The following is a 20,546-nucleotide window of genomic DNA, read 5'->3' on the forward strand; positions in this document are numbered from 1 at the left end:
TCCAAAGCAAACAACATTCCTTTTACTCACTCACCAAGGCATCGGCCGAAGGAAAGGGAGGCAGAGTAGCGTTAACATTGACAGATGGTGGCTTGGAACTTGCGCTGCTTAGAAGACCTGAGCCAGATCAGATATGGAGCCTTAAGGGCATTGATGGTAACTGCAGTAGGGATGGGCAGCAGCGTGTTACTCAAATTAATTTTGGCGGTTCCTGCTTTCCCCAGGAAGCTACCTCCAGTGGGGCAAGGAGAATTTTTGCACCTACGAGAGACTGCCAACTGCATGAAGAAAGGAAGCTGACCATTCCCCTCCTTGCCTTTCTTTGCATCTGCCCACCAGACTGCTGTGATAGAGCCATGCACTTGGAAAACAGAAGCCTGGGAAAGGTTGCCTTTTACTGCAGGGTCTTGCAAAATTGGCCATGCTGAACTGCAGGTCCCAGAGGGAAAGAGTCATGTGGTCGCTTCCTCTTCTTGCTGTTCATATTGTTCATACAGAGCGATAAATGCTCAGTGATTTGCCCCAGATCACACAGGAAGTCTGTGGCGGAGCAGGGAATTGAATGTTGGTTTCCCTAGTCCTGAGCTAGTGCCCTAGTCACTGGACTATTCTTCCTCTCTTCACTTAGGGCTTTTCTGCATACAAAAGTTGTACCGCTCTAAATCTATACCGTATAAAGCAATACAACGTCCCCTAGTATGGATGCAGTTATATTGGTATAAGGGTGCCTTATGCCTGTATGGGAAGGCAAATAAGCTAAGACACCTTTGCACTGGTATAACTGTGCCCACACTAGCTGGGCTGGACCAGTATAACTAGTTAGGTTAAAAGAAAATATCACCCCCCTAACCAATATAGATACCCGTACAAAATACTGTGTATAGAGCAGGCTTTAAAGTTAATGATGGTTTTGTCCATTAGATACGCAAAAATCGCTTCACCCAATACTGAAATGCATCCGCAAGACACTGGAGCTGCTTAAATGTCACCTGTAAAGGGATTTCTGCTTGTTTTTCACATTGGAAATATAGGTCCGGTCTAGGCTGAAAGATTCTCTGATTGCTGAAAAACTAGCAAACCAGTGACCTCACAAGAGGCAAGAGAGTAACAACTGATTTGTGAAAAGGGAAAGGGAAGGCGAATCAGACTGTTAAAACCTCTGTTTCTTAACCCCTACTTGACCTCAGTGACTAATTAACAATCTGGAGAAAGGAAGACTTTGTTAAAGAACACATACACACTCACACACACACACACCCCTACCTACCTACCTTGCCAACTAGTGACTCACAATAAAACATCCCTGAGCTCCCAAAGGTTCTGCAGAAAAAATAAGGAAGAGCAGACTTGATGTTCCTCATATTTCTAAGGAAAAACAAGAAAGGGGAAAAAATAAAAAATAAATCCTTTCCAGTCCCATTACTATATCATCAAGGAACAAAAAAGGTCACTAGAAAAAACTACTGCAGGTCCCCATTAGCAGAGTACAACACCCCCCCCCACACACACACACAGGAAGAGAAAAAGAATCCTGTACACAACTGAATCTCCAAGAGAGGGAGAGTTCATGGAGGCAGAATGTTATTACCAAACTCAGAACTTGACTGGGACATTAAGGATAAAGGTGGCGTGCAAAAGTTTTTCTTTTAACTGGGGATTGTGCCTTTTTTTGCATCTTTGTGATGGACAAAGAAGGCCTAAGACGGGTCTCCTTCCCCCTCCCCCTAGGAAAAGTTCTCTGCTTGATTTGTACCTTAGAAATATCAAGAATGTCAAGCCCTGGTTTGGAAGTTCTGCTAAATATCTCAGATCATGTTTCCCATGTGCTGCAGAGTTAGACGATATTGTGGTAAAAATGCCTGAGCCCATCTGACTTATGTCTACACTAGAGCTACCACTGGTGGAGCTGTACCTGTTGGTAACTGACAAATCCTAGTGCTAGCCAGGCCCCTGGATTCATCTGTGACCTTGAGGGGCAGGAGATGGCTGACCAAGGCCTGCAATTCTTTGCAAAAGAGTTGGATTCCACTCTTAACACTGATCTGCTGAATCAATGTAAACCCTGCTCCATACATCCTGAATTGCCTGCAGTTAACATTCCACCACAGAAATGCAATAGGAAAGTGGGAGAGCTACTGGGTGGGGAGCCATAGCTTTGAAACTAGATACCCTTATGAGCAGTTTACCTGTGTTTCTTTTAGGTCCCAGGGTTCAACTAATTGGCATAAACTCTGAAAATGAGACCACTCAGTGGAGACGGGAAGTGATTTTGGGTTAGGGAGTAGTTCAAAGACGAGTGGTGAGATCAAAGCCACTTGTTGTGTGCCAGCTGCAGCAGTGGATGCTGAGAATTTAGGAGGTGGCACCTTTAGCTTTTCAACCACACAAAAGGAGGAAATTACTCACTTTTCCCTGTTTGCTTTTGATGTAGGCAACAGCTCTTTCTTGGCAAAGCCAAAAAACCCAGAAAACTGCTTCAGAGAGTTTAAAATCATCAGCATGCCATGCAATGGAGAGTAAAGATAAGACAGACTGGCTGGGGTTAAATAAAAACCAACCTGAACCTTTGCTTAGAAACTCAAACCCAACAGAACCCCACACCTTCTGGTTCTGAGGTTCAAAGCTGATTCACTGACTTTCTCCTCCCTCTGCTTTTGCTGGTGTTAGCCAGAATTGAAGTTGGCTCAACAGAAGTTCTGTCACTGGGGTTTTGGCCCAGCCAAAACCAGGATCTACTGGAAATCTTATGAATGGAGATGGGCCTGACCTACAGAGTTCACATCTGGAGAAAAGACACCATGAAGATGAAGGATGTTTGGATCTGAGGTTTCTCTTCAGGCCTGCTTTTCCTTACAAGAAAGCCTGTGCTCACAAAACTCCAAACCTAACTCCTTAATCAAAGACATTTGGAATCAGAGAAGCAATCCAAACATTTGACTGATTTTCTCTAAACTAAACCCCTGAAACTTTCAAAGTTCATTTATCGCTAACGGAGCAGCTCTGGATGAATGGCAATGCTGACAGGCCTGCAACCAAGAACTAATCTCACTGGCTCTCCGCTCACTCCAGGACCCAGTTCAATATTGCCCTCCTTGCATCACAACCATCCCTGATGTAAACAGGTGCAACTGCAGCCAAGCCAATGGAGTTTCAGCCACTTACATCGGGGCTGAATTCATAGGTGCTGGAATTAGGAATGCTGGGGATGTTGCCACACCCCCTGGCTTGAAGGGATTTCCATTATATAAACGGTTTACAGTTTGGTTCAATGGCTCTCAGCACCCCCACTATAAAAATTATCCCAGCACCCTGGCTGAATTTGGCCATTGTCCTTTAAACCTCCATGGATATTCTCAAGCTAACCTCATTGCCTTTGCCTCTTCTCCCCTGCCCACTTCCTCAATCCATCCAGCAGCAGCTTCCTATCACCACAGTGTCTAAATTCCATACAATAATTCCAGCTAGCACTGAGCATGCCCAAAACATCTCTCCTCTCATAAACTTCCTTGCTCCGGCCGTGCATGTTTGGGTCTCTAATCTGACCTTCCCCCAGCCCCCACAGAACTAAGTGCTAATTTTTGTATTAGCTGGGGCACACCGTACTTCACTGATTTGGCTATGAAGCCTCATTGTAAAAAGAAAATCTTTACAAGAGCTGGTGAGTGCCAACAGGGTTGCACAAGTTTTTTCTCCTCTATATTTTTTTGTATCTATTAAAATGTTCTGGCTGTAAATTCACTTTCTGTGTTTATGATAGTTTTACCTCCCTTGAAGTCTTGGCCTTTGGCTAGGATCAAAGGCAGTGTCAGCTTAATATCCAACATGTCTTCCTGCTGTAATGTACTGGCTAATGTGTATACAAGTCACTGCCTTTTACTGAACAGATCAGAGCTGCCCAGGTATGTGTCATAGGCACATAGTTAATGAAAGCTCTCCTTCAATTCAAATACAAGAGGTCTGAGCTACTGGAGCAGCAAGTTCTGGGTTCTATCCCTGCTGAAATTACCATGGCTTGCAGCATAGTGACAAAGGTGAAGTCTTAGGCCTTGGTTACATTTGCAGATGTACAGCGCTGTGAGTTAAACCTGACCTCGTGCAGCTGAGTAGGGAAAGTGCTGCAGTCTGTCCACACTGACAGCTGCCCAGCGCACTGTTGTGGCCACATTTGCGGCAATTGCAGCGCTATTGGGAGCGGTGCATTATGGGCAGCTATCCCACAGAGCACCTTTTCCCATTCTGGCGCCGTGGGTTGTGGGAAGGGGGCGTGGGTGCGGGGCATTCTGGGTCCTGTCCCAACGCCCCGTGACGCATCACTTCGCATCCCAGAAATCCCTTCGTTTCCATTCACCTTTGGCGCCATCTTTCAACAGTTTCTGTGCAGCGCGATCTGTCTGCGGGAAATGGAGCCCGAACTGCTGAGGCGTATGCTGACTTATCTCGCCAGCACGTCACGTTTGGTTGTCGAACTATTCCTTAAGATCCAAAGTGACAGTGAGAGTGAGGAGTACAACGATGCTATCGAGCCGCGTAACGCATACGACACGAAATTGCTTGTGGCATTCACGGACATGCTCAGCACCGTGGAACGCCGCTTTTGGGCTCGGGAAACAAGCACCGAGTGGTGGGATCACATCGTCATGGAAGTCTGGGATGACGAGCAGTGGCTGCAGAACTTTCGGATGAGAAAAGCCACTTCCATGGGACTGTGTGAGGAGCTTGCCCCCACCCTGCGGGGACACGAGATTGAGAGCTGCCCTGCCAGTGGAGAAGCAGGTGGCTATTGCAATCTGGAAGCTTGGCAACTCCAGACAGCTACCGGTCGGTTACAAACCAGTTTGGAGTGGGAAAGTCGACCGATGGAATCGTGTTGATGCAAGTTTGCAAGGCCATTAATTGCATCCTACTCAGAAGAACCGTGACTCTGGGTAACGTGCAGGAAATAGTGGATGGCTTTGCACAAATGGGGTTCCCTAACTGTGGAGGGGCGATAGATGGGACGCACATTCCTATTCTGGCACCATCCCACCTAGGATCTGAGTACGTTAATCAGAAGGGGTATTTCTCTATGGTTCTCCAGGCGCTTGTGGATCACCGTGGGCGTTTCATTGACATTAACACAGGCTGGCCCGGAAAGGTGCATGACGCACGCATCTTTCGGAACACTTGGCCGTTCAGGAAGATGCAGGCCGGGTCTTTTTTCCCAGAGCGGAAGATCATGGTAGGGGAAGTTGAAATGCCCATTGTGATCCTTGGAAAACAGCATCCCCGCGGTTATATCCGCGTGCTGTGCCCTCCATAATATTTGTGAAGGGAAGGGTGAAAGCTTCACTCAGGCATGGACCTCCGAGGTTCAACACCTGGAGGCTGAATTTGCACAGCCAGAGAGCAGGGCTATTACAGGGGCCCAGCGTGGGGCTGCAAGGATTAGGGATGCCTTGAGGGAGCAATTTGAGGCTGAAATCCAGCAGTGATATCTGGTGCCCTGCATGGGAGTGAAGTGCAGAAGTTCCAATAGGAATCAGTGTCTGCCAAGCAGACTTGCAGTGCCTGTTTATTTCCTGGGCTAAGGAGTCTTTTACTTTATGCAATAATAAAGAATGTTTTCAAAGCCAAAGAATCCATTTATTGAAAAGAAAAAAAAATATTTATTGAAAAGAAACAAGGGGGTGGAGTGGGGAACAGTACAATCACAGATTCGCGTATGTCCTGTCTGGTGTGCTGTGCAGTGAGTGCTGCACTTCAGGATAGCTATACTGCATGGTGATGGAGGTTGAGTGCAGAGGGTAAGGGTCGTGGTTTTCAGGGCTGGGTGGTGAAGATACTGGTGTTGGAGGCAGCGGGTGGCGTGAAGAACACGGAAGTTGGGGAAAGTGGGTTGGAGGTGACAGTGGGGCACAACGGAAAGAGTTTTGGGACAAGGGCTGTGGGGGGGGGGTGGCGTTTGGGGTACTGCTCCTCTTTCTGCATGGCTACCAGCTCCTGGATAGCATCTGCTTGGCGCTCCAGGATGCTTATGAGCCGATCCGTGCTTTGCTGCCAGTGCTCCGTGCTTTGCTGCCAGTGCTCCGTGCTTTGCCGCTGGTGCGCTGCGTTTTCCTGGCGGATCCTGCTTTCTCTCTCCCTACAGTTCTGTGCTTTCTCATTCTCTTTAATAGATTGCCGCATCACTTCTTGCAGCATGTCTTCTTTGCTTTTTCGCTGTCTCTTCCTGAATCTTTGCAGTCTCTGAGCAGGCGATAAGAGGTTCGGCTGAGGTCTCAAGGTTGATGCTGCTGTATAGGCAAAATGCAACATTTAACAGAGGCAGCATTGTTTATACCAGACAGCGTAATGATTCCCCCCCGCACTTAAGGAGTAGAAAACACACAGGGTCTACACAATAGCATAATTTTCCCGTCCGAAACAGAGCACACATATCCCACGGGAGCCTCAAAATGGTGAGTAAGGGGGACTGATTGTTTCAGGGCTGCACTGTCCTCTGGGTTTCTGTGCCTTGGGGAGAGCCAACAGCTTCAGGGGGCACCTACACTGAACACTGTCCCAACATTTTCCACAGAAGTTCGTCCTGGACGATATCTCGCTGCTGAGGGTGACCTGGGAAGCAAGAGAGGGTCTTCTACTGCAATGCGGCTTCCGCCTTGGCCCATATGCAGCTTGCCTGTGTGCAGCAATGGTCCCCTCGCCCCTCGCGGCACAGTGGCGCGGACACATTAGCCTGGCTGGGACAAGGACCACGGTGGCTCTCCCGATAAACCCGCGCAAGCGCATTGCACACGTTCTGGATGAGACATTCGAGGAGATTACCGAGGCCGATTCCACAATGTGGTAAACCACATCAATGCACTATTCCGCATCTAGGCATGCATGCCTAACCCTCCTCTCCCAAAGAGCCCGCACCGAAAAAATTCCTTCCCGAAAAAAACCCGCTTACCGGGAACCTGCTCTTCTGTTTGTCCTCCACCAAGTACCGGCCGCTGCGACTGGCTACCTTCCTCCTGGCTCGAGAAGAGCTCCTGGCTGTATGGCTCCAGGGATTCCGGGGTGTCTCCATCCGGCCCACCACCATCACTCCCGTTTTCCTCCTCCTCCTCTTCCTCCCTCCCCCTCCCCCCCCCCACCGGCTCTGAAGTGTCCATGTTGGTCCTCGGAGTGGAGGTGGGGTTAACCCCAAGTATCGCATCCAGCTCTTTGTAGAATCGGCAGGTCGCGGGGGGAGCACCCGAGCAGCCGTTTGCGTCGCGGGCTTTGCAGTAGGCACTCCGCAGCTCCTTCACTTTAATCCTGCACTGCAGGGCGTCCCGGTCATGGCCCCTTTCCATCATGTCCTTTGATCCCTTCCCGAAGGTATCGTAATTCCTACGGCTGGAGCGCAGCTGGGACTGTACAGCTTCCTCCCCCCAAACACTGATGAGGTCCAGCAACTCGCCATTGCTCCATGCTGGGGCTTGCTTGGCACGTGGCGGCATGGTCACCTGGAAAGATTCGCTGATAGCACTCCACGCCACACCGGGCTGAGCAAACAGGAAGGGGATTTTTAAAATTCCCAGGGAATGTAAAGGGTGGGTCACATGGTTGGTTACCTGAGGCCAGGGCAGTAGAGTTTGAACTGATGACCAGAGTGGCTAGAACAGGCATTGTGGGATACTGACGAATAATTCTGGAGGCCATTCACAGCGCATTGGGTGGCCACACTGGCGCCGCAGCGCTGCAGCGGCAGCGCAATACTCACTATTCCTCTTGGGGAGGTGGAGTACATGCAGCGCTGCAACCACGGAGATACAGTGCTGCAAATGCCTTGCCAGTGTGGACGGGGAGTGAGTTACAGCGCTGGGGGCGGCTTTACAGCGCTGTAACTCACAAGTGTAGCCAAGGTCTTAGATAGCTACAGATCTGTTGCACTGCACTGGCAAAGGGATGGTCTCAGCCATTCAATAGGTCTTTCCCATCTCAACCTATTATGACCTTAACTTTTGAAAACATTACCCCAGATCTGCAAGGTTAACCCTCCTACTCTTGCATAAATGCCTCTGGGATCTTTACGGATTACAAGTAGTCAAGACTTCAATTTTACATCTTATCTTCAAATTAGCAGGAAGTGTCAGCCAGGCCAAAGGTCTGTCAGCAACTGACAGATGCATCATTACCATGCAAAGATGGTTTAAAGCAATTCCAGATCATTACATTGATTCTCAGCGGCAAGGCTGAGCTGTTATAACAGCTTTATAAAGTCATAATGATGGTAAAGAGTGCACAGGAAAAATATATAACATACTGCAGGCCAATACAGAGAGACCTTTATATAAAGAACAGTCTTTTAGGAGTTTGTGGTCAATTTGTCTATTGATCCTCAATTGAGCTGTGTACTATCCTAGATCAAAGCCAATAGCCATAAATCTGAATTTGCTATTGACTGGAATTATACTCTAAAAATATCCTTCAAGACATCAGCTCAAATGCTGTTGCTGTCTCTGGAAAATTCCAAATGCACTACATGCTACGCTCCCGACCACACACGAGCACTACACATTTTCAGGGGATGTTTTAATTAGCCATTGGTATCAGCGCAAACATTTCACAAATTACAGGCAGGCTCAGACATTGGCCTCTTTGCAGCTGGTGATCCCAAAGTGAACCATGTGGAAATGCAGTAAACTTAGCATGAAGACTTCTGCAACCAAGAACACCCTGAGCCTTGAACCTCAGAACCACCTTTTCCCAGACCAAACAGGGAGCCGTTAGAAGTATGCCTACTGAATTAGAGCAGTTAAAAATGTATGTTTCGGGGAACAGTTCTAAGAAGATTTTGAAGGGAGTGGGTTTAAAAAGTTCCTTCAGTGTTTCTCTAAAGGGAACATCATTCTTTAGTTTCCAGTAACAGAATAGGAACATAGGAATTTTGAGACAGGACCAAAGGTTGACCTTGTCCAATATCCTGTTTCCTATAGTGGCCAGCACCACCAATTTTGGAGGAAGAAAACCCTACAATAGACTGTTGGGGGAACCTAGCTACATGTTAAATTTCTTCCTACCCACCCCCTTGCCCCATTAGTCAAAGTTGGCTTGTGCCTTGAAGCATTAGAGTTTAGATCCAAAACTCTTGGCGTTTTTAACCCTCACTGAATATTCTCATTCATATAAACGTACAATCCTTTTTTGAATCCTGCTACGCTCTTGGTCTCCATGCAATCAGTTCAAATTGGGCACTATAGGCCTGATCCTGTGTCACTGGTGTCAATGGGAGTTTTGCCACAGGCTTCATTATCTGCAGGAGCCGACTCTCGGTATGAAAATATATTTCCCTTTGGCAGTTTTGAATTTGCTGCTTTTCAATTTCATTGGATGACCTTTGTTTTTGTGTTAAGAAAGAAGCAGGGTGGAACTGCCTGATCGATCGTCTCTGTACCAATCGGATGAATTATCACATAGAATCATAGAAATGTAGGGCTGGAAGGGACCTCAAGAAGTCATCTAGTCCATCCCCTCCTGCTGAGGCAGGACCAAGTATACCTAGACTAGGGTGACTAGATAGCAAGTGTGAAAAATCGGGACAGAGGGTGGGGGGTAATAGGAACCTATATAAGAAAAAGCCCCAAATATCAGAACTGTCCCTATAAAATCGGGACATCTGGTCACCCTAACCTAGACCAACCTGTTCTTAAAGACCTCCAAGGATGGGGATTCCATTCTCTAGGTAACCTGTTCCAGTGCTGAACTATCCTTAGAGTCAGAAAGTTTTTCCTAATATCTAATCTGAATCTCCCCTGCTGCAAACTAAGACGATTACTTCCTGTCTTATCCTCCATGGCCATGGAGAACAATCCTAGGGTGGAAGGCGCTACAGACATGCAAATTAACGTTCCTGTTTATCTGACCTGGGTTTCCAGGTAGGCTTTGGTCTCCAGGCACAGTGACCACCAAATTCATTTGACTAACAAACTCCTTCTGCAGAGGCGAACTCTACAACTTCACAGTGAGCCACTCACTTTCCCAACGCCAACAGAGCACGTTTCATCCCGTGGATTCGCACGCTTACATTGCTGCACCAGCGCAGGTGTGCCGCTATAGAGCTTAGTGAAGACGCTACCTACGCCAACAGGAGAGCTTCTCCTGTTGGCATAGGTACCCCACTGCCCCAAGAGGCAGTAGCTATGGCGACAGGAGAAGCCCTTCCGTTGACATAACGCTGTCTACACCGGGGATTAGGTCGGTATAACTACGTCGCTCAGGGGTGTGACATAGTTATACTGACATAAATTTGTAGTGCAGACTAATCATGTTAGTATAATAAGGACCCTGAAATTCCATCCTGGTTTTTATTGCATTCTACAGGTAGCCAAACACTGATTTGCGTAATTCAAGAGGGGTCAGGATTTCACTATTTCCAGAAGCTGACTTATTCCCATAGTGTGAATCCAAACCTCCTTTGGAAAATTACACCTTGCATCAGTTATTAAAGAGTACATGATTAATTAGAATCATAGAACTATAGGGTTAGATGGGACTGCAAGGGTCATCTAGTTTAACCCCCTGCCAAGATGCAGGATTTGTTGTGTTTAAACCATCCAAGACAGGTGGCTATCCAGCCTCCCTTTGTAAATCTCCAGTAAAGGAGCTTCCCCGACTTCCCTAGGCAGTCTGTTCCATTGTTCTACTATTCTTATAGTTAACAAGTTTTTCTGGAGATTTAATCTAAATCTGCAATGCTGTAGTTTGAGCCCAATGCCTCGTCCTACCTTCTGTGGCAAGAAAGGACAACTTTTCTCTAGCTTTTTTATGGCAGCCTTTCAAGTATTTGAAGACCGCTATCATGTCCCCCCTCGATCTCTTTTCCAAACTAAACATACCCAGTTCCTTCAGCCTTTGCTCATATGGCTTGCATTCAAACCCTTTGATCATCTTTGTCGCTCACCTCTGGATCCTTTATAGTTTCTTACATCCTTTCTATACATTGGTGACCAAAACCGGACACAGTACTCCAGCCAAGGCCTAACCAGCGCCGAGTATCATCACCTCCTGTGACTTGCATGCTATGCCTCTGTGAATGCAACTAAAAATTGCATTTGCTTTTTTTGCAATAGCATCGCATTGTTGACTCATGTTGAGGTTGTGATCCACCACAATCACAGATCCTTTTAGATTATCCCCTATTCTGCATTTGGTTTTTCTTCCCTAAATGTAGCTCCTTAGCTGTCTGATTTCAGCCAGTTCAGCCATATGAGCAGCTAGCAAGAAAGAGAAGACAAGCGTGTTCTGGAGCTTTCTCACAGAACCAAGCCATAAAGTTCTCCAGCAAGGTATAAAGCATTACAGCATCCAAAGAGCCTCAGCAAAACAACAAGGAGTACTTGTGGCACCTGGCTGATTTTTCAAAGGACAATGTTTATAGAGGTTTCAAATGCTGCTTTAGAAATTAACCCTTTTATCAGCATGTCATATGCCACAACTATCTGAACATATTTGTTTAAAATCAGTTACAAACTACAGACAACTGAGATATCATTTGTCTCCAACTGCTGTGGTGGTTTTGGTCCCTCTGAATGTGGGAGACCACAGCTAGAACCAGGCGTAGGCAGGCAGAGCAGTGCACATTTCTGACACGGAGCTTTGCCACTACAGCTCACCTCTGCTAGTCCAGCAAACGCACTGCTTTGCCAGTGCATCACAATCCTGGCCTATTAACCCTCCTTTCTACTCCCATCCTGTGCTTCTCACAACCCAGAGTGCAAAATGTACAGTGTGTTGCAATTCTGTGTTGTGGTTAAATGTCCACTGGGGATTAAACCAAGACCCCCAAATTCACTTCACTGGGAACCTACTCAGATTCAATGTTGCAAAAACTATTTCTAATTAAGCCCCCTTGATACATTTCTAAGTACAAAGGGGACAGAAACACCATATCAAGACAGCTGTAATCATATCAGTCCCAGCCATGTTTTGGACTCCTTTTGTAGTAGTGCTGTAGCTAAGGCTCACGGAGGATGATCAGCCAATAGTCTGCATGGATCTCAATTTATCTGCCTGGGAGGAACCAAGGGCTGAGTCGACTGAATTGGGACTGGAGCGAAGAAGTTCTGTCTAATCCAAGCTTGAAGCTCATACAGCGAAGCCATCCCGAACACATGCTGTACCTGCATCTATTGATGGTATATACCCACCCATTACACTGCGAGGTGCTCAGACGCTGTCTTTGATGTATTTCTCCCCACAACACCCTTTTGAGGTAGGAAAATGCTATGATCCCCATTTTACAGATTGGGAGCTGAGGCACAGAGAACCTAAGCACCTTACCTAGGCTAATGTCCTAATCACTAAACCATTCCTCCTCTCTAAGCCTTACTCTGAGCATGACTTCAGCCCAAGGCAGACATCGCAGTAATGTACCTGGAACAACACTGCACTGGCAGTGTGGGGCTACATTAAATTATTTTAGTGCTGTGAAGAATTAAGTTAGCTGCTGAACATGGTTTGTTCCATGTACACTAACCACAAAGTCGTGGTCAGCATTCTGTCAGCTAACTCAGCTATCCGCAGCCATGTTCAAACATGGTAACATTTCACAGTACAGACTAGCCCTTACAGATGCCATCCTAAGATTGAGCTGTTATAGCAAGGTCCTTTCTGGCCATCTCTAGAGGCTGCTGCAGATGGAATTTAATAGTGCCCAGGGCATCTATCAAACACCCTAGCATCCTGGCTAATATTCCTTCGCTCAGTAATAGGTCCCTGTGTCCATAGCTAGGACAGAGCACTCTAATGTGGGCAGATATGTTCCTGGGGCTGATTCTACAACTCTTTCTCATGCTAAGTAGCACTACGCAAGCAGTCTCATTAATGAGATTACCTGTCTGAACATATAGCACTCAAAGGAAAGATTGTAGGATCAAGCCCACGGAACCTGTATATCCATTGCCTGGCACCCTGTGCAGTCATTTACCCTTGTGCAAAGTGGGTGAAAAATATTACTATTGGGGTAAGAGAATGGAGAAGTCTGGTTTGACGGTATTTTACACCCACTTTGCACAGGTGTAAATAACCACACAGGAGCACATCTTGGAGAATCAGGCCCCTGATTCTGCCAGATGCAGCTGCATTCATAGAGCACAATGCAGCAGAGAATCAACCTCTCTAATGTGGCAGAGATGGGGAAGCCTGTACCACTGTGGCCTGAGATATTTCCATTCTAGAGATTAAAAAGAGGCAGCGCTGTCAAGCCACCACCTTTCCCCAGTGCTACATCCACTTAACACAACACACTGTGAAAGGTGAATTCGATTTTGTTTCCTTTCAAACTGAATCATCCAGTTCAGTCACGACTGACATCAACCCATGGCTTCTGTTTCCAGCCAAATCTGAAGCATTTGGAAGACCAAAAAAATTAACTTAATCCCCTTTCAAGTTACACATCAAGATAGTTTAAATGGTTGATGCCATCTGGAGCCTATTTATTTTTTTAAACCCTAAAGAAGATATCCACTTGCACAGTCGCCCAGTGGATTGTTTCCATGAGTCCCACAACATACAGCATGTAAGATACAAACACCTTGGTTAGAGCCCCAACATCTGCTTCAAATGAAATCTAGCCACTGGGTTTGAGTCTGTTCCACGGGACGTTTGTGTAGGATGTAAACATATGAGACATAACGCCAGCTGGGGAATTATTAACAACTCCTGAAATTCTCTCTCATTTTATTTTTATAAGATATTTGAGGGTGTGTAACCTTTCAACTGGGCGAGTGGAGACAGGATGTCAAACTCTATTTTCTTGGTAGTAAATATAAGTTTGAATTTTGTGAATTCAGGGCTGGTGAAAGGAGATGGCCTATTTGATCCCTGTAGGGATGGGTTGAGATACCAAAGGAGTTCCATCCAAAAGGAACAGAAATACACCCCACTCCAAACAAAAAAATAAGGAAGGCAAAAGCTACAAAAGAACAGGGGTCAAGTAATGACATGGGACAAAGAATGCAAAAACAGGAAAGGCGAGTGCTGGTGGATAGTGATAGCTTGACAGCTTTGGGAACCGAAATCCTTTTATCTACAGATCAGGTACAACAAGGGGCAGTGGAGGTGCACAACAACCCCCTATATACCCTGCCAATGGGCCTCAACCCTCATCTGGAAGGACCCCTTGATGGGGAAGGGAAGAGTACAGTCTCTGTAGCCCATTTAAACCTTAATCTTTTAAGGAATCTTACAAACCCACAAGGTTGGTGAAATGCGAACATATTGGATTGCAGCACAAACCCCTACTATGGAGATTATACCTATCTCATAGAACTGGAAGGGACCCTGAAAGGTCATTGAGTCCAGCCCCCTGCCTTCACTAGCAGGACCAAGTACTGATTTTGCCCCAGAACCCTAATTGGCCCCCTCAAGGATTGAACTCACAACCCTGGGTTGAGCAGGCCAATGCTCAAACCACTGAGCTATCCCTCCTCCCCACACATATATATATTATAGATGCAGTCTGCAGCAATATATGCTGTTTACCAAAGGGGCAGATCTGTGTCTGAGAAATTATCATGTCTCCACCATTGTAAAATATTGAATCCCAATAAATGGGGTGTGGATAATAAAACCGGCCAATACGTCTGTATCTGTAATGCAGTTTTGCAACAACTTCTTTTAAATATGCCATTAGGAGCTGGGGGCTGAAAGTCGGGCAGGAAATTTTTTTACCTGCTGTGAAGCTGAGATAGGAATTAAAGTTGTTAAAAAAAAAAAAAAAAAAAAGCCACGCTTCTATATTAATTTGAAAACATCACGTGGGGGAAGAATTCTCAGATTTATTAGTCCCATCAAGGTACATTATCTTCATCATAAAAAGAGTGTTTTCTATCAAAATTTAAGACATCATTTTATGTTATAATAGAGAACCTATTTTCATCATATAGTTTCCTCGTTGAATTTATAAATTACTTTCAGTATGTCAGAAGCCTCCGGCTTTTGCTCCATGCATCTGCAAAATTTTTTTAAAGCATCCCTGTCCAAATCCATCCCTAATCTAACTCCACCAGCTTAAGGGAAGGCCCCTCTGAGAGATCAATAATGGGAAAGGCTCTGACTCAAGAACTGCCAGTATCACAGATAAGAAACTATTTGGGTCAGTTTCAAATGCAGAGCTAAAACTAGTAAATTAAAATTAACCATCCCCAGGCCAGATTCTCACCCACAAACCCATTCATTTTAAAAGCAGAGATCACTCAGGACCTCCTCAGGGGAGGGGCTGCGCACTCCTCCACTCCTACTGAAGTCAATGGGAGTCGAGGAACTCAGCAGCTCACAGGATCATGCCCTAGATCTTTCATCCAGTCAAGCTTCTTGAAGGTGCATCTGTTTAACAAGAAGAACTGGAAATGATTGGATGTCTACTAGGGATACCCTGAATCCTGTGAGATGCTTTCGATGGGTTCCCTCAAAGCCCGCTGAAAGTTCTCACAGTTTGCAGGATGAGGCCCTTAAAGATTAGTAAGAGGTCCCCAGTGTCCCACCAACACTGACTAGTTATGCAGATGTTCCAGTTGTTGACTAGCTCCCACTCCAAACCCCAACACACAATAGTCTAATAATAGAGAATTCCCCACTTGTTTCTATTATGAGCTGCTGCTTCCTTGTCAAGCCACACATCTTTGGCAAAGGGGAAACAAATCACTTCTCAAGGTAATAATGTTCTTCTGGCACAACTGTTTTCATTCCATTGCAAAGTTTCGTTCTATGCATAGCAGTCACATCAGAAGAAGAATGGCCAGTAAAACTCTTACCTCTTGCCTGGTCAATGTGATCACGGGATCTGGACTTCTGTTTGTGCTTTCACGGATTCCAGTCTACCCTTTGTGGCTTATCCCAGGAGAAGGCATGCTCTGTTGTATCCAATTGGGAAGGAAAAATACAAAAGAATCTTAAAGATACTGGAACCACTTTATCTAATTACAACAAAGAGTAAATCACTGACATTTTTAAAGTGTTTGCAGAATGTCATACTGTAATAATCAGTGAGCTGATGTAATAACGATCGGTAATTTGGTGGGCTGTGTAAATTGACTTTGATGGGTTTCAGTCCAGTTCCCAGTGGAAAAGTGTCCAGGTTACAAAAACTATCATCAAAACCAGTGGACTCCAACCTTTTTAAGCACAAGATCACTTTTTGAATATAAGTGCAACCCAGGATCTACCTCAAAGAAAATGTAAAAACAACAGTAATCACACAAACCCAAACACCCTTGCCTCGCCCCCGCCCCACCCCTTCTCTGAGGCCTCATCCCACTCACTCCATCCCCCCCCCCTCCAGTTGCTCGCTCTCCCCTACCCTCACTCACTTTCACCAGGCTGGGACAGGGGGTTGGGGTGCTGCGGGCTCTGGGCTGGGGCCGAGGGGTTCGGAGTATGGGAGGGGCTCCAGGCTGAGCCTGGGGCAGGGAGTTGGGATGCAGGAGGGGGTTCAGAGTGTGGGCTCTGGGAGGGAGTTTGAATGCAGGAGGGGGTTCAGGATGCTGGTTCTGGGAGGGGGCTCAGGGCTTGGGCAGTGGCTTGGGGTGCAGGGTGTGGGCTCCGGGCTGAGCCTGAGGCAGGGAGTTGGGGTACAGGAGGGGGTTCAGGGTGCAGGCTCTGAGAGGGAGTTTGGGTGCAGGAGGGGGCTTGGGGCTGGGGCAGGAGATTGGGGTGCAGGAGGGGGTGCGAGGTGCTGGCTCTGGGAGGGGACTGGGGCTGGGGTTGGGGTGTGGGAGGGGGCTCAGGGCTGGGCCGGGTGGTTGGGGTGTGGGCTCCAGTTGGGTGCCGCTTACCTCAGGCAGTGATGCAGCAGGGCTAAGGCAGGCTCCCTGTCTGCCCTGGCCCCATGCCACTGGAAGCAGCCGCCATGTTCGGCAGCGGCTCCTGGGGGGAAGGGGGTCTCCGTGCACTGCCCGTCTGCAGGCACGACCCCCGCAACTCCTTGAGTAGCCGTCTCAGCAGAGCCACCAAATTGAGCAGGTCTTGAAGAGGCAGTGTGGTTCAGCAGATCATAACACCAGGAATCAGAACATCTGTTCCCAGTTCTGCCCCTGACTCACTGATTGATGATGCTGGGCAAATTACTTTACTTCTCTGTGCTAGGGTTCTCCATCTGTAAAATGAGCATTGTAAAGACCTTGGAGATTTATGGATGAAAAGCACTAGATTATAACTAAATATTATTATTAAGATTAACTTCCTTTTAACTTCCAGGGATGGTGGTTTCTCCAGCTGAGATAATCAAGGAGAACAGTGTGGGGGAAGCTTGCCTTTTGCTCTCCGTGCTGTATCTGTTCTGTTGCCAGCAGCTGGGAGTGGACAACAGGGGATGGACCACTCGATGATTACCTGTTCTGTTCATTCCCTATGAAGCACGTGGCATTGGCCACTGTCAGAAGACATGACACTGGGCTATATGTACCTTTGGTCTAACCCAGTATGGCCGTTCTTATGTTCTTAGAGGACATCATACCCCACGGCTATCAAAACAGCACCATTCTTAAGCACTAAATTTACATCATTAAATTTTAAAAAATTACTAAATAGGAGGCCATATTCTCGACAGTACCAGTCCTGCAAACAATCATGATTTTATCATCTTGCACTATATGCAGCTTTTATTAAAGTCCCAATTCCTGGAGTCTTGTGAATATATGAGAATCTCAGCTTTCATTTAAAAACAAAAACAAAAGTTTCTGGCCCTCATGGTTGAAGAGAAAAGCTGGAAAACGTGATCTGTATGCACCATAAAAACTCAAAAACCAGAAAGCAAATGAGACGAACACAGAATGTATTTTTTAATTTCTTTTTTAAGACAATATAATAATTTTTCGAACACTTGGGGATGGCAATACTGCAGTCTGATGTTATAGGGCCGGGCCTTACCTAACTCAGAGCTTATGGAATTTCTTTAGCCCACTGCAAAATCCTGCTAAATAAATGGAAATTCATTAAGTTTTAACTTGCAAGGGAAACCAGACTGGACAGTTACTTTCTGTCCCTAGCAGGTTTCATGCACCACCACCATGCTGTTGTCTAGATTGCCGATGCTTTTCAGCGCCTTTTAAAAAATTCACTCACAAAAACGTTTCCCAAGGAGGTTTGTTCACATTAGGTTATGAAGACACCCAACCTCATTTGTTAGTTACACAGGCCTGTGCTGCCCTCTCTTGTTCTGGCAGGATCAGAGCTGGCAACAAACCCTCAGCTGGGATTATTGATGTCCATGTAGTTCTGCTTTATTCGGAATGGGAGAGGTCTGGAAACAGAACTGGCACCTCTTCCTCTCTCCTGCTATCAGTCTGTGGCTTGTATTACACAGAAGGAGGGTTCAGAGGTTTGATCTATTACAGCTAATACTGTGCACCTGTCTGTCCATTGTAGATAAGGAGTTTACAAAGCATACAGAGAGATGAGGGGCCTCATATGGTTCTGGTGTAAGCAGGCTTATCTCCCATTGACTCCAATGCATCTGGTTGCATCTGGGCTGAATTGGGCCCCACATCACAAAACAACCCACATTGCTGGCACCAAATGGCCCCCTTGTTAGCAATCTCAGTGATGAGCCTAAGGAGTGAACTCCCCCCTCACTCCTAGAGAGGGCCCCTCCAGAGCAGAGCCCTGGGGGACAGTGTGGACAAAGCTGGCATTCATGTTGCCCATACTGTGTCTGTTTTGTGCATAACGATGGGACTTGAATCTCCAGGGCTGCCAGTCTGGCTCCTTCATCAGCACTGCAGTTCACAACGCCCAGAGGTACACAACTGCACACTTAAATTTTTTAAATACACCTACGTTTCTTATGTACAGACACACATAACTACACATGCAGAAGGAAAACCATTAAAAAAAACTCACACACCTTGGCCACATACAGACAAAAGAGACCAAACACTGAACCGTCAGCCCCAAAAACACAGGCCTCCATTAAAAAAGAATTCCTTTAACTGTGAGCATGTTGCATGTATTTAAACAACTACTAGAGGGAGCCAGGACTACTTACACTGTAAGATCTTCAGGGGAAGGACAATCCTTTTGTTCTGTATTTGTACAGCACCTGGCACAAGGAGATCCTGGTCTATGACTAGGGCTGTTGGGTGCTACCACAAAACAAAACAACAACAACAAGATTACAACCCCCCAAAATCCTCCGGGAATTTTGTCACTAAAGCTGTCGCAGTGCTGCTATTGCCTGTACCTGGGACCATAACAGCCAGCTGTCTCATTTCCCTCAGGAAATCAATGTGGTGAAGACACTGCTGGCAAGAACCTGACCTGTGGAGGTACAAACTGGAGAAGAGGCAGAGACTATGCTGTCACTGATCCAGCGCCGGTAAGAGGTGATGAACTGAGGGTCTTGGAGACTGAATTCCTTCCGCAGCCACAGAACACAGGCAGCAGAAACTGGAGTGCATACACACACACAATCCCACCAATGTGCCTCATTTTTAGTGGGAACCACCCCCTAGAGAATTCAGCCTCTGTTGCCCATTCAGCCTTCGGCCTTTCTGCTGAGCATATCAACCAGGGGTGGGTTAATTTGTGCCTAGCATGATGGTGATTTTGTAAAGCAGATGCTGGCCCCAGTAGGAACTGGTCTGAGACCCAGAAACTCACTCCAAGCAAACAGCCTCACTCCAGAGCCCTCACCCCCTGCCAGAGCCCTCACCCCCTGCACCTCAACCCTCTGCCCCATCCCTGAGCCCCCTCCCACACTCCAAACCCCTCAGCCCCACCCCACCACACATCACTTCCATATTGGTGCACATAACATTCATTCCACACATGGATGTAAAAAATTAGAGGGAACATTGCCAAACAGGCCTCTAAAAAGCCTTCCAACTTGGCCAATTTCAGTCACTCCTACTGTACTGGAGTATTGCCAGCTTTTGCAAGAAAAGCTTGTAAATGTGACCCGAGCAAACTCTAAAGGCTCAAAAAACAGAAGGAAAAAAAAATCACGCATGAAAGTATCATTAGCTTGCAAGCCCTTTTGGGTGTGCACTGTCTTTCTGTTATGTTTCCACCACACCTAGCACACTGGTCCGTGACAGGGGCTCCTATGCATTACCCCAAGAGAAATAAATTAATAATAATAATACAATTCATTGTTTTAAATCTCATTATTTTGAAGCTGATCTCATTATTTTGGAGGGCCTGTCTCATGAGTGTTGAATGCTTGAAAACGTTCAAAACTCATGAAAATTTTAAAAAAATACTAAATTTCACATTGATTTTATTTGCCTTCTGGTTTCGGAGCCTTCAGGCTGCACTTGGTCGTGTGCGCAAGCTTTTCTGCACAATCGTCATGAGGGCTAGAAACTTTCTTTTTTAAATGGAAGTGGAGACTCTCAGTAAACTTGTGAATCCAGGAGCTGGGGCTTTAAGAAAAACACCAGATACAGCAAGAGGAGTTGTCAACAATGTAAATACCACTCTGGTCTGGATTCAAAGTAGTGCCTAGAAGCCACAGGTTGCATATTCCTTTCCCAGGCCAGGCAGGCCGCCTGCCAGCTTATTATTTAATTAACTTTAAAAAATAAACCTCAACCCCTCCT

The 20,546-nt window shown here is 46.5% G+C and overlaps 1 long non-coding RNA gene across 1 annotated transcript; it reads right to left on the reverse strand.

Moving 5' to 3' along the window:
• Positions 1-15,767: 15,767 nt before the first annotated feature.
• On the reverse strand, positions 15,768-19,029 carry LOC113407697. Its single transcript, XR_003370057.2, has 3 exons — positions 18,992-19,029; positions 16,782-17,101; positions 15,768-15,860 (listed from the first exon to the last, which is right to left on the reverse strand). It is a non-coding gene; the product is annotated as an uncharacterized LOC113407697 (long non-coding RNA).
• Between the last annotated feature and the right edge of the window lie 1,517 nt (positions 19,030-20,546).

This window comes from Terrapene carolina, unplaced genomic scaffold (assembly GCF_002925995.2).
Source record: "Terrapene carolina triunguis isolate 2854851 unplaced genomic scaffold, T_m_triunguis-2.0 Scaffold236, whole genome shotgun sequence".
NCBI classification, from domain to species: Eukaryota; Metazoa; Chordata; order Testudines; family Emydidae; genus Terrapene; species Terrapene triunguis.